Below are 12,847 nucleotides of genomic sequence, written 5' to 3'. Positions count from 1 at the left end.
GGGTTGCATACAGGATGAAGTTTCTACAAAACGTTTCAAGTAATCTTAAGGAGAACGGTTTACAGTAAAAGCAAGTTTTGATTATTAAATGCAGAAGTTGCATAAAGTGCTATTGCAGGAGAGGTTTGTAAGAGCAGTCATTTATGTTTGCACCTCTGCTTCCATAGCTGTGTGCAGGGAATGTGTGGACTTTGAGCTCAGTTGTAAGGGCCTGGGTTTCTACCACTGGTTTCTTTTCCCTCCAAGCAAGGAAACACACTGGTTTATCTGCAAGCAGCAGGTGGGTTGTGTTACTGGACACTGAATTCAAAGGAGTTAGGATGATATTTGTAAGAAGACAGTACTTACAGCTGACATGGTTCTAGCTGATGTTTTCTGCAAATGTGTATTATTTTGCTAAATGTTACTAGTTTCTGTGGAAAGACATAAATAAGTAGCTTTGTTGTACTGTCATTTCTGAAGGTCTTGAAGAAATGATTGAGAATCTGACAGTGAAGGGAAGCAAAACTACCAGGGATTCTGTGGCAGATACTTCCCTCTTTGGGGTTTGTAGTACTTGTTGTAGCCTAGCAAGATGGAAAGAAGCAAAAACCACATTTCACTGATAAATGTTGTTGTTCTTTTAGAATAATCAAGGAAACTGTACATAATTTTATATATTTTTTTTTTCTGCATTGTCATGTTTGTGTTTTGATAGGAATAAATCTATCAAATTAGTTAAGACATCTACACAGCCCTAAGTAGTGTATTGCAGGGCTGGATTAGTAACAGATGGGTCAATGTTTTATTGAACAAAAGTCAAGTATTCTGTGGAAGTTAGTGATCTTTTTGAACTCCAGTGAGCTCAAAAAGAGCTCATTAGACCTTCAGATCTTCTTCTATAGATTTCTTTGGCCTTTATCCCCTCAACCCCTTAATATATGTCCCTTACCTCTCATCAAGGTTTTTTCCAACCAAAAAATGAAGACGTGTACCTCACACTTAGGAATATTAGATATTGAAATGTGTAAAGGTAAAATGAGGATACCTTTCATAAGTTGGATTTTTTCCCCCCAGGAATAACACACATCTTTGTTTGCAGACATTAGTTCAGAAGTGGATATACTTTAGTCTGTCTTTTAACACTGCTTGTTTTGCCAAGAAGATACCAAAGATCATCCACATTGTTAGTATCCAGGAAGCAAGCCAATCATATTCCTGACTATTTTTAGAGAACTGGGATACAATGGAACAGTAGGAGCACCCTGCATTTTAAAAAGCATTGGTTTTCATCAAGGGCTTTATTTGCCTGTGAAAGGTTGTACCATGACCCTTTATTCTACATCCCTGTAACAGAAAAGAAAAAAAAATTAATTTAGTTTAATTTACTTTACATAAGGTACTTTTGTACAAGTGCAGAGCATAGTATGTGCTTCAAAATAATTAGGGCTCCAGGTCGAATTTGCACATTTTTCCGGATCATGGGCATCATGTATTTTGTAATTGTTTTTGAAAGATGTACAATTTATGTTTCAAATTATTCTGTGAATTTCCTTTTGTATTATTTGAGAGTAGGCTCATACAAATGTAGACAGCTATTGTTTTTCATTTATTGGGATTTCTTTTGTGTGTCTTTGAATAGCCTTTTTGAGAACACCATTTTGATAGATCCGTAGATAAGTATATTAAAATACCACTGAACAATTATGCCAAAGAGCTCAAGAGAAACCACAGATCCATTGTTTTCAAGTGAGACCAATGTACATTAGAATCTGAAGTAGGGGTTGTGTGTATACTGGGGTTCTGGTTGGACATACTGTACTCACACCACTGTGTATTTCTGTTGTTGGGGCACAGCAAATGCTGTCTGCTCCCAAAGGGATGGGAAGCTGCAGGTGGTGACACCTCCCAGCAGGGCAGGGGCCACATTTGAGTATTTTCAAAGCCCAATTTGGTGTTTCTCACACACCTTTTATGTCTTTTCAGTGTTTATAAAGGAGAAATGTGGAACTGTTCTGACCTCCTTTTAATGTGCAGCCTTATTCCAAGATACATATTTAAAATAGCCTCTCCTAATGTTGTTTGTCTCCCTGATAAAAGTCTGGCTGACAGTTTGTAGGGGTAATGACTCACTAGCACTGAGTGCAAGATCTTAGCACTGACAGCAGAATAATTGCTCTTCTCTCTCTCTTCTGGGGCTTTGCATCGTGAGACACAGGAATATACACTGAGAGGTTCTTATAACATTGCAGGAGGTGTTCATAAGTGTTGGTGTTCAGTGAGCTCTCTGAAATGCTGTCTTTGAGAAGGAGGCAGTTTAATGATGGTTTTAGAAACAACACTCAGGTAGCAGATGAAAATGAATGAGGTTTCAAATCATTGAGTAGGATTTAGATTTTTTTTCACTGAAACATGGTGAAGCAATGCCATTCATTAAAGGAACCAAAATATTTCAAAATTGTTTTCAAATTAATCTAAACAGAGAAGCCTCATACATTTGTGAGGCTTGCAGCTGTTAGTAAAGAACAGAAACATTGAAATACATTATTCGGAACTAATATATGAAATGTGGATTCCTGCAAGCTTAATTAATGCATTTTAAAAGGCAAGCTGCTAATATTTTCATGAATATACAATAGTTTTTCTAAGAGCTTCCTCATTTTCCTTTTCCTCGTAGCTTCAAGACTAATAAACAGGAAAAACATAAGCTAGTGTTGTTCTTTTAGATTTTAAACTACATTTTTTACTTCAGCAGTGTTTGCATGCATACACTTGTGGTACTTTCTGTTAATTTACATATCAGTACTAGAAATAAAGCCTGTTCTGAGAAACTGTTGAATGTTGCATGGTGGACCATGGGAAAGATAGAGAGAAGATGCAAATAGAAGCTGGAGAGGGTTGCAGGGGTACTTAGTGGGCTGCTTGCCATGACAGATGATGAGACTTGGGAACTTGGGTGTTTATCCTGGAGAAGAAAAGGCTTGGAGGAGAAAATCAGCACTTGTCTAGTGCCAAAGGAGCTGACACAAAAGGTGTGGTCAGATTTTTCTGAAAGGCACATAGTGAAAGGATGAGGGCAATAAGCTTGAGCTGTGACAAGATAAATCCTGGTTGGATGGAGATAAGGGTTAAACACTGGAAAAGGCTACTTGGAGAGGTGCTGGAATCTTTGAGCAGGGAGATTTTGAAGTCCTAGCTGTATCAGATCCTATGCTTCAATTCTTGTTGTGGGCAAAAGAGAACATATGATAAATACAGAACTCAGAATCTCTTTAGACTAAAGTCTTAGCAATCTAATGAAAATACAAAAAAAAAAATTAGTTACAATAATAATAACAGTCACAGTCCACACTAATTAACACAAAAAAGCATATAGCTAAAATGTAGCTAAAAATGTTATGCAAAAAATATTCAAGTATATCCCCCTTTTTTCCTGGTATTACACTCAGGCTACTGTAACCACATAGCCCCACAGTGCAGTACTGACATTGCCATGGGCTTAGTACTGAGTTTGCAAGGCCTTAGGGTTAAGGTTCTCTGAATTTTTTACCTTCCTGGAGCTTTGTTTTTACTTAACTGTAACAGCAGCATTTCTAATGACGAGGTGGTTATAGGCACTTAATTTTACTTTTCTTATGGCACAGCACTATTTTATATATATATATATAATAATAGTAATGAACAACTACTCTGTGGAGAATGAAGTATTTACAACTGTAACATAAGGTGGAAAATTGCAGACCTGACATGATAGCAGAAGCCTTGAGAAATGACACAGAATGCAGTGGGGAGCAATACATGCATGTGATGACTGGAGATGGTACACAGGCTTGGCACTGGAGACTCCAGATCTATAGCTACAGAGATCTGTAAGTGACCAGTCACCACTGGCCACTTGAAGAAATACAGACCTGGACCTGGACACAAGTGTTTTTAGGGGGAACAAAGAGCACAGACTTGCAGACCAGCAAAGAAAGAGCAAGCTATAAATATGTATTATGAGATATCTAAAAAGTATTGCAAAGTACTAGATTGAGGAAGAAGTAACCATCAGCATGAACTTTAGCATCATTTTCCTTCTCATAAAGGGCTTCAGATGCTGATGACTCACTCAAAGTCTTTCACCACCACTGCCAGGCTGAAATCCATCCACATTAAGACCCAGAGGAACAGATAGTGCATGAGCCTTTTTTACCAGAAAAAGGATTGTAAACTAAGAAGTGTATGCATAACAATTTAAACCATATTGTTACTACTAGGACTTTGCTTTGTTAATCTAGAAGGTTTTTCTTTTTTTTTTCCTAATAATTAGAGCAGGAGTAATACTGATTCTTGAATTAGACTGTTAAGATTTCAGTTATGCTAAAGCGAAAACTAACAATAAATTCTTAGCTTTAGATGTATGTACCTGTGTGTGTACATTATCGGGTTTGTTTACTTTTAGTCCATAAATAAGATTTAGGGTATTGTGCTTCATGTGTCCCTCTGGATCCTGAAATTAGTGATATCAGTGTTACTAAAGCATCAAGCAGGGGTTTCACAGCAAAATGTCTTGAGTTCATTAGGAAGATGTAAATACTGGTGGTTTGAACCCCCTTCCTCTTCAATTTTATTCCAGTTAAGGCTGTACACTGCTGTCCCCCAGTCCTGTTACCCCAGAGGGATTTTTTTGTCCCACAGTGTCTGGGTTTAGGTACTCCCAGAACTAATCCAAAGTAGAGAGGCCACAGGCATGTGTCCACTAGACAACTGCTACCACAGCTAAAAAATCAGGCAAGGCAAGCTTAGAGAATTTTTCAGTGAGTTTCGGGTTTTCTTTGATGTCTTTCCTATAACAAAGTGCTATGATATACAGGAATACTATGGTTTTAGATAGAAAGAAATGAAAAGGCAAATGTCACTTTGAATCATGTCCTATAATTGCAAATGGATGTTTTTTGAATCAACAAAATTCCTATCAGGTGTTACTGAAATTTTTTCCAAGTTTCTCATACTGACTCTGCTTACAGAAATGTAATGCCAGGAATAATGTAGCTATTTTTACTCCTAATTGTTGATGAGAATAGTAGTAATTTTGCAAGAGGAATATGTGTTCGTTAAGAAAAGTTGAGTGATTTGAAAAACAAATAGATACCTGTTGTTACTTCATCAGGTTGTTCCAGTCACTGAGGAATTTGAAATAGACTAAATAGCCATGATGATACTACAATAACAAGAGTCAAATAATTTCCCCCCAAGGCTCAATATTTTGTATTAATCTGAAAATTTGATTTCAAGTTTTATGTCACAACCAAAACCTGTAGATCAAGAAGGGTTGAAAGGTGCAGAGGCTTCACATATGCCTGGCTTTTGAAAGGCAGAAAAGATATTCAGTCCCTGGCCTGCAGCAGGATCATTAGTAACCCGCATCTTGTTTATATCTCTGGAGTTGTTCATTCATAACACTTCACTACTTAAAAAGGTGCTTAGGAGCTTCTTCCCTATGGAGAGGGAGCAGTGAGGAGGCTTTGCAGTTTACTACTGTGGAAAAGCCCAGAGGTCCGGTGAGTGCGGTGTACTTCCCTTTCAGTGCTTTTTCAGGGATCTGGAAATGATCTTGAAATTTATAGCAAAACACTATTGACAGATGACCACTTTTCCTAACCATTACTTTCCCAGTTTTTCTCTGCTTAATTGCTTGTAGGAGGAGTGAAAGGCTCCTTATGTAGAAATAAGGCTTTGTCATGTTTTGAAATGTTACGAAATGTGCCTTTCACCCCAGGGAATGTGTATTTCACTGTAAGGGGAAGAGATGCCAATATTGGGAGTCTAGTTACCTACATGAAGACACTCATATTTTTCACAATTCTGAAATTAATGGCTCAGCAAATGCCTTGTGCCAGTATCTACTTTACAGATCAATAGAGACACTCCAGTTCTTGCATGTAATCTTTTTTCCTACCTCAGGACTTCATTGTGAGATAAGGTCATTTACCATTTTGCAGTGAACTAGATGAGATTTCAGCTGCTTCTCTGTGTGTTGATCTGCAGCAATTTATTACATCTAACATACTCAGATAAACTGATGAGTCATGCTGCTTTGTTTTATGAGGAAAATGTGCAGTTTAAGCAGATACTAAGTACCACATTTTCATAGATATCCTGATAATTTGGAAGAAAGACATAGCTGGCAGGCAGATGTTAACTTTTGTCATGGCACCTGCAGTTTTGTCAGACACATTACAAAAGCTAAAATTAATAGCTGAAAAGTCATTCTTTTTAGAAAGAGAATGTCTTTTGACAGCGAGTCCAAAGTTTTCAATTGTTCATTATTCTTATAATTAATTGCCTCATTTTTAAATTGCCATTTTATTTCCAGATAAAAGTTATTTAAGTCCAACTAGATCCCTTTGTCCTTACTAACCTTGCTATGTCTTTTTCAGTTCTTCACATTAAATATTATTCTCTACAGATATGGACTACAGGGTATTGTACCTACAGAAACTACACATAGATCATACAGACTTTGATCATCTAGAGGCCTGGTTTCTTTTTGTTTCTTTTTTGTTTATTTGTTTGTTTTTACATACAGAATTGCTCAGGCATGTCATAATTATTTTTATAATACTGTAAATGACTTAAACATCTGAAAGGTTTCTCTTTAATGAGGATTTTCCAGGCATTTGTTCATTTGTGAGATTTTTTAATCATTTGTGATTTCTTGTATCATTTTTATAGAAAGCGTATCTGAGCTCACTGTTGTCAGTTATGTTCACCTAAGGAGATAAAGATCTGTAAAATTCTTCTTGTATGTCTCTGGGACACATTGGCCATTGCTGGGAGATCCTGCTCATTGGGTTAAGTACCATGAACTCTCTATTCTTTCCAGAACTACTGCTTTCTAACATAAATGTCTCCATATTGTAAATAGAAGTTTCTGAATTCATTTTCTTTGGGTGTTTTAAATACATTGTGTGGCACTGCTCTCAAAAAGTTATGTATTTTTCTAACCTTGTTAACAATAGTATAACTTCTAAATATCTTCTTTATGTCACTCCTCATCCTTTTGGTTCTTTAAATGATTGTTCACATGGACATTCACACTGGCAGTGTACATACACTAAACATCTTAAGTTGGAAACATTTGAATCCTGCATGTAACTTTGTTCTTCCCCCTTGCTTTGCTGTGCTCAGGTTATAATGGAAAGATGTGGTCACTGTCTTTAAAATCTTCTTGGGAATCTGGCTTAATTTGAACTTTTCTAGAAATTCATGTCCTTGTCCATGGCCTAGTTAGATATGACTTCCATCTCTTTTCAGATTGTAAATCAGTTACCTTTCTCCTTTTGTAATATTCTCTTTCTTTCCTCTTCACTCCAAACCCTTACCTCCCTTTAGCAATTTCCTGAATCTGAAAGGCTTCACACTGTAGGACAAACCATTAGGAGAAAATACAGCTCTGCAAAATATACTATTCCTAGGTGCTTTCAACCAGAAGCATGTACCAAGTGGTAGATGTCATGTGTAGAAGCCCCCTCAGCTACCTTCTAGGAGCTCAGCTGGTTCTGTTCAAGACCAACTTCTTTCTAAGACCTGCTATGAAAGCTGTAAGAACTTAGAGCACAGTTTCCTCACTCCTTCCCTTAGGAGCTGCTGGGGCTCTTACCCTTATTCTGCCCCTGAGATGTATTGCAGCTGCACTGCAGTCATGTCAGTGCCTTCTAACTTATCAGTCTGGACCACAACCCACAGCTTTGACATTTTGAAGAAAAACCTGTTCCTTCCATTTGGAGTGGTCGTTGGATTAACCTGTTTGTGCTCCAAGATTATGTTAGGAAAATTAAACTTTTCCCGTAGGTCACCAGGCTTCTCTTCATTTCTCTTTGAAGCTTTGGTAATAATTGTACCTGGGAATGCTTTAAGAAATGAGAAATAAAATCTACTTAATAATAAGCAGGGTTTCTTGAACTTTGTAGCCCTCAAAGGTGCTCACAGCCTGTGTGCCTTGCTGACTCTTAGAGCCATGTTTCATGTTTTATTATATTTTAGCTTTCTTTTAAATAAAAGGTCTCTCAAATTGAGAGGAATGTGAATTTATAGGGGGTGGGAGGGGAGGTGCTATGGGCATGGTGATACTATTAGTCTCTGAGCTAAAAGGTGCATGTCCAACTCAGATGTGTGGGCATACACACACCTACAGCTTGGCTGTGCACAACAGCTCTCAGCATGTAGGGATGCTGAGGGAAATAGCTTTTTTGTTAAAAGCTTTAAATTTACTTGTTCTTCCAGATTATCAAGTAGCTTTCTGGAAACTTGTGATGTCTCAAGCTTGCTACACAAATACTCGACATAAAAATATGTTTCTCAGTAAATTGCATTTAGAAATCTGCCAGGAAGTTCAATTGCAAGCCATTCAATCTGTGCTACTGTGCTAATTTTTAAACCAGAATGTTGTATAACACTAAATCATATGTTTGTATAAATCTAAATTATCACATGAACATTCATTATCGTTGACAAATGTCCCCTTGTTAAAAAAAAAAAAGTCTGCCTCATTAAGGGAACAAACCCAAGAATTACAGCTGCATTGGTTCTTGAGGTAGTTCTGTTTGAAATAATCTTTGTGCATTATTATAAGTGAAAGTAAATTTGACAGCGTGATGTAAATTTAACTTTTTTAAACTGCAGTAGTGGTGACAGTAAACACCTTCTCTGAACTTCCTCTCCCTGTATTTCCTTATTTCACTGAAACCTGACACTTGCTTTCTAAATCCTTACCAGAGCCACTAATGAATTCTTTCCGACCTCCTCCTCTGGTTTTAATGTGTTTTCAAATGGCAGAGATTCAAAAATAAATAAAAAAAAAAAAAAAAAAAAAGGAAAAAGGGAAGTGAGAGAGAATGTAAAAGTCTACAGGCTTAACTATTTGCAACTTTTGCATTCACCCCTTTTGCATCTACTGAAACATATTTTGTGAACTTAATTGGTCCCTTTTAAAATTTGCGTCTAACCGAAATGTGCAAAGAATTTTCATAAGCAGAATTGGAAGTGTAGGGTAGACCCTACTAGCTCTGTTTTCAAAATACAATTTATAGAAGGCTTTATTCCTACTTCAGAAAGTATTGTGCAAAAAGTACAATATAGGAAAGTAAGTTCTCAGATATGAAGAGGTGACTTGCTTCTCCTTGCTTGGACACCCAGTATACTGGGTGGGACCCAGAGTGTTTGAAGCATCATCAGCAGGTGTCTGTCTTAACTGTCTCTACAAAATCTGGAGCTTCTGTACCTTTCCTAGATAACATGTTCCATTCTGCTTTTATCTTTAGGGAATATTTTTCCTTTTGCCCAACTTAAGAAGCCACAATGTGATCGAGGCCTGTGAATTGCACTGGACAGAAATCAAGTTCATTCCTTTCCTCTTTGTTAGAACCTTATGTGCACCTGAAGGCTATTGCCCCCTCTCAGTTATTGCTGAAGTGATAAAGTAGGTGCCAAAGTAAGGCAAACAAGCCCAGTTTCCTCCACTATGGCTTGTAGGACATGTTTTCTTGGCCTCTAATATTTTGTATTGTCTAACTTTCTTCAGCTGGTCTGGGTGATTTTCTGTAACGCTAAACGCTTTGACAGCATTATGGGGTTTTTAAACTACAATTTGACATTTCAGAGGACTTTGCAATATAATGTGCTGTTGCCCTTTTACCTTTGCATTTCCAAAAGTTTGTTTAAAAATCAAATTACTGGATAGAATCCCTAATTAAATCAGTTCCATTGTCTACCAGTGCTGTCTCCACCATTTCATTTCTCTTTGACCACTCCATTCTAGCAGTTTTCCCGCTTTTATAGCACAGTTGCATAAGCCACCATGCACTTAATTGAAATAGAGAAGTGATTTTTGCTTATTTGCTGTAACCAAAATCTAATATAAATCTGTAGTATCCATCTTTTTCCCTCTAAAGTGAGAACAAGAAAATTGCCCCTGGTACTTTGAACAACTGCAATTTAAAATTGTTTCATATTTTAAATATTATTAATATAATTCAGCTGTCTGTGTATGATATTAAACTGACCTAAGAAAAAATCAAAATAGCTGCAACACTGATGCCCTTTAGTCAATTACTGGGAAGTCTGCAAGATCCCTCAAATCTCTTACCCTGGAATTGCAAGAAAATACATTCTCCCAGCCTTTTTGTGACTTTAGGTTTCTCCTTAACACCTTGTTGTGTTTTCTTTTTGCAAGTGGTTGTGTTTGAAGGCTCTTTCATAGTCTTATTCAGTTGCCTACATAAGAGTCTTCTGCTTCCAGGTATCGTGCATTTGTATTTTCATAAAGGTACTGTTACCTTTCTCCTGTACTTTTATTTATATCCAGTGTAATGGATTTTCTATTTTACACTAAGTAATGAAATCTGTTGGAGCAGAGAATTGCAGCTGACTTTTTCCAAATTCATCACTTTGAGTACCCCAAACCATCCTGTAAATAACTTCATTAAGGAGCATTCCTTTTCCTGTCATATGCATTTGTACATTCTTAGTGTTTCTCAGATGTTCTTTTTGAAAGTATCTCAAAAGGAATTTTATACTCTTAAATATCATTCAATTTCCTTCTATCATGTCTCTCTCTGCCAGTAAGGAGGTGTCTTCTTCCATGCTTCCTTTCATCTCTTGGGACAGATCTTACATTCCTCATGTATATCTCTTCTTTCAAAGTACATTTTATTTCTTGTACAATCTTTCACAGAGACCTTTTGCTCTATGAAAACTTTGACTGATTTACTCTTTGAAGAACTAGAAGTTTGGCTCCTACTCCTGTATATATTTTGTTTGTTTAACCAGAATAGTGCTTTTAAATATTAGTGAATATCTGATATGCATCTCCTGTTCAGGATGTATTCAGCATCCTTATCCCCACGTGTCATTTTTTTAGATGGTCACTCAATAAAGACCTCAAAAATATACAACAACCTGCCTGCTACTCCTCCCTAGATATTCTGCATAAAGGATAATCTATTTTGGAAACACTAAAATGCAAAAGATTAGGTCCCAAACAACTACTGAATATTCACACTGAGTATGAGGCACTGCTCATGAAATGTGAGAGAGAGGAGACATGAGAGTATCTTTATCTATGGCAGATTTAACAGCAGCAGGAGGTTCCATTCACACATGTATGGGCTGGGTAAAGGTTATTATGAACCATGGTGTGTTGTGGGTCATGCTACAGCAGGCATAAACTTAATAGGGGAAAATTTTTAAGGTAAGTTTCTTCTCAGTTCTTTAAGCTAATCATAGAAGTCCTGAAAGTAAGCCTTGATTTATTGCTGAACATTGTTTGTGAGTATCTCTGCATGGTTAAAATAGGGAGAAGAAAACCAAAACAAATGTATATGCCTATGAAGAAGTGGAATAGAAAATCTTAGGCATATGCTTCCCCAGTGACGTATCTGAGTGCAAGAAAATGTGTGACCCAGTTACCTAATGAACCAGAGCTGATGTTGCACTTAACCAATTTTGATATCCACAAATCCCATGGTACACTTTTTCAACTCAACTGCATAAGGTGTGAAAAATCATTCCTTTTGGTTGTTTTAGTTATGGACTGCATATTTTTATTTCATTATTGCTTCAGTTAGACTCACATAGTCTAGAGCTCAGGTTACTGCATGCCTGTTTTCAAGTTTCTTCTTCCTTGCTACTTTCATTGGATTTTTCAAGTTCAGTAGTAACCAGATTTCTCATTTTAGGTCATCAAATATGACTGCTCAAGCAGTAACACAGTACTAAATTTGTGTAGCCTTTTTTAATTTTCTGCTTTTAGCAGATAATGGAAAATTACTCTACTGATGACTCTACACAGGATAATAAATTTTCAGGCTCTAATGGTGCCTAACAATCCCAACCTTTTTTTCAACACTGAACAGGAAGTTTCCTGTAGTATTTAGGGAAAAGTGTAATACTGAGGTGGTTTAGCCATGGCCCACAGCCAAGCATTTACTGAGCTACTCACTCACTGTCCCCCAGCCCAGGCAGGAAAAGGGGAGAAAATAGGGGGAAAAAACCAAGAATGGGAAGGCCCATAGACACAGACAGGGAAATTGTTTACCTATTACCACTGTGGGAAAAAAATACTTAATCTCCTGTCAATAACATAGTTTTGGCTGGTTGAAGCAAAAGAGGCAGATAATAAAGCCACATCTTTCCTCCCACCTTTCCCAGGCTCAACTCCACTCCTTCACTCCCTTCCCAATCGCCTCTTTTTGGTAGCAACATAAAGTTACATAGTTGTTTTATGAGTCCTTCTGCAGTATATTTCAGTCTTCCTTTGGCCCTGCCAACTCGGTGTTAAACTCCTTGAGAACAAAAATCCTTTCTTTCTGTTGCTCAGAGAAAGTTGTTTCTCCAGAACTTTATTTTTCATGTTTTATAATAATTTAATGCTCTTCTCTATTCCTAATATTTGAAAGGAACGTCATGTTTGGAAGGATGTCTTTTTCCATTTACATGTATTTGACCCTAGAAATGCTCTAGCCAGAGTAGATCCTGACACCTGCCTTCCTTCCCAATTCTGAGCTATATTGGCTACTCTGGTCTTTCCAATGTGAGAGGACAGAGGGAAAATAATGTTATAAATAGGTCTTGTTAAATTCCCTTTGCTTTATAGGTCACATCTGGTTTTGTTTGTGAGTCAGTCTGTCACAGATACCTTTAATAATGCCCTTTACAGCATTGAAGGGAACCCTCAGGCAGCCCAGGGCTGATAATGCTGCAACAACTGTGGCTGCACGTCTTTTTTATGTAATTAAGAAAAAGGCCTTGTGCTCACAGAGATTATGTGCAGCTGTAACACTCTCCACATTGGAGAAAAACTCTTTAAAAGCACACCTACAGTAAA

The 12,847-nt window shown here is 37.2% G+C and overlaps 1 protein-coding gene across 1 annotated transcript in view; it reads left to right on the top strand.

Moving 5' to 3' along the window:
- The window catches only part of ADCY2 (adenylate cyclase 2), a 197,480-nt gene that overhangs the window by 97,877 nt on the left and 86,756 nt on the right, over positions 1–12,847 (top strand). The window lies entirely within an intron of this gene.

Source organism: Erithacus rubecula (assembly GCF_903797595.1).
Source record: "Erithacus rubecula genome assembly, chromosome: 3".
Classification (NCBI taxonomy): domain Eukaryota; kingdom Metazoa; phylum Chordata; class Aves; order Passeriformes; family Muscicapidae; genus Erithacus; species Erithacus rubecula.
This window is presented reverse-complemented; position numbering and strand designations above follow the sequence as displayed.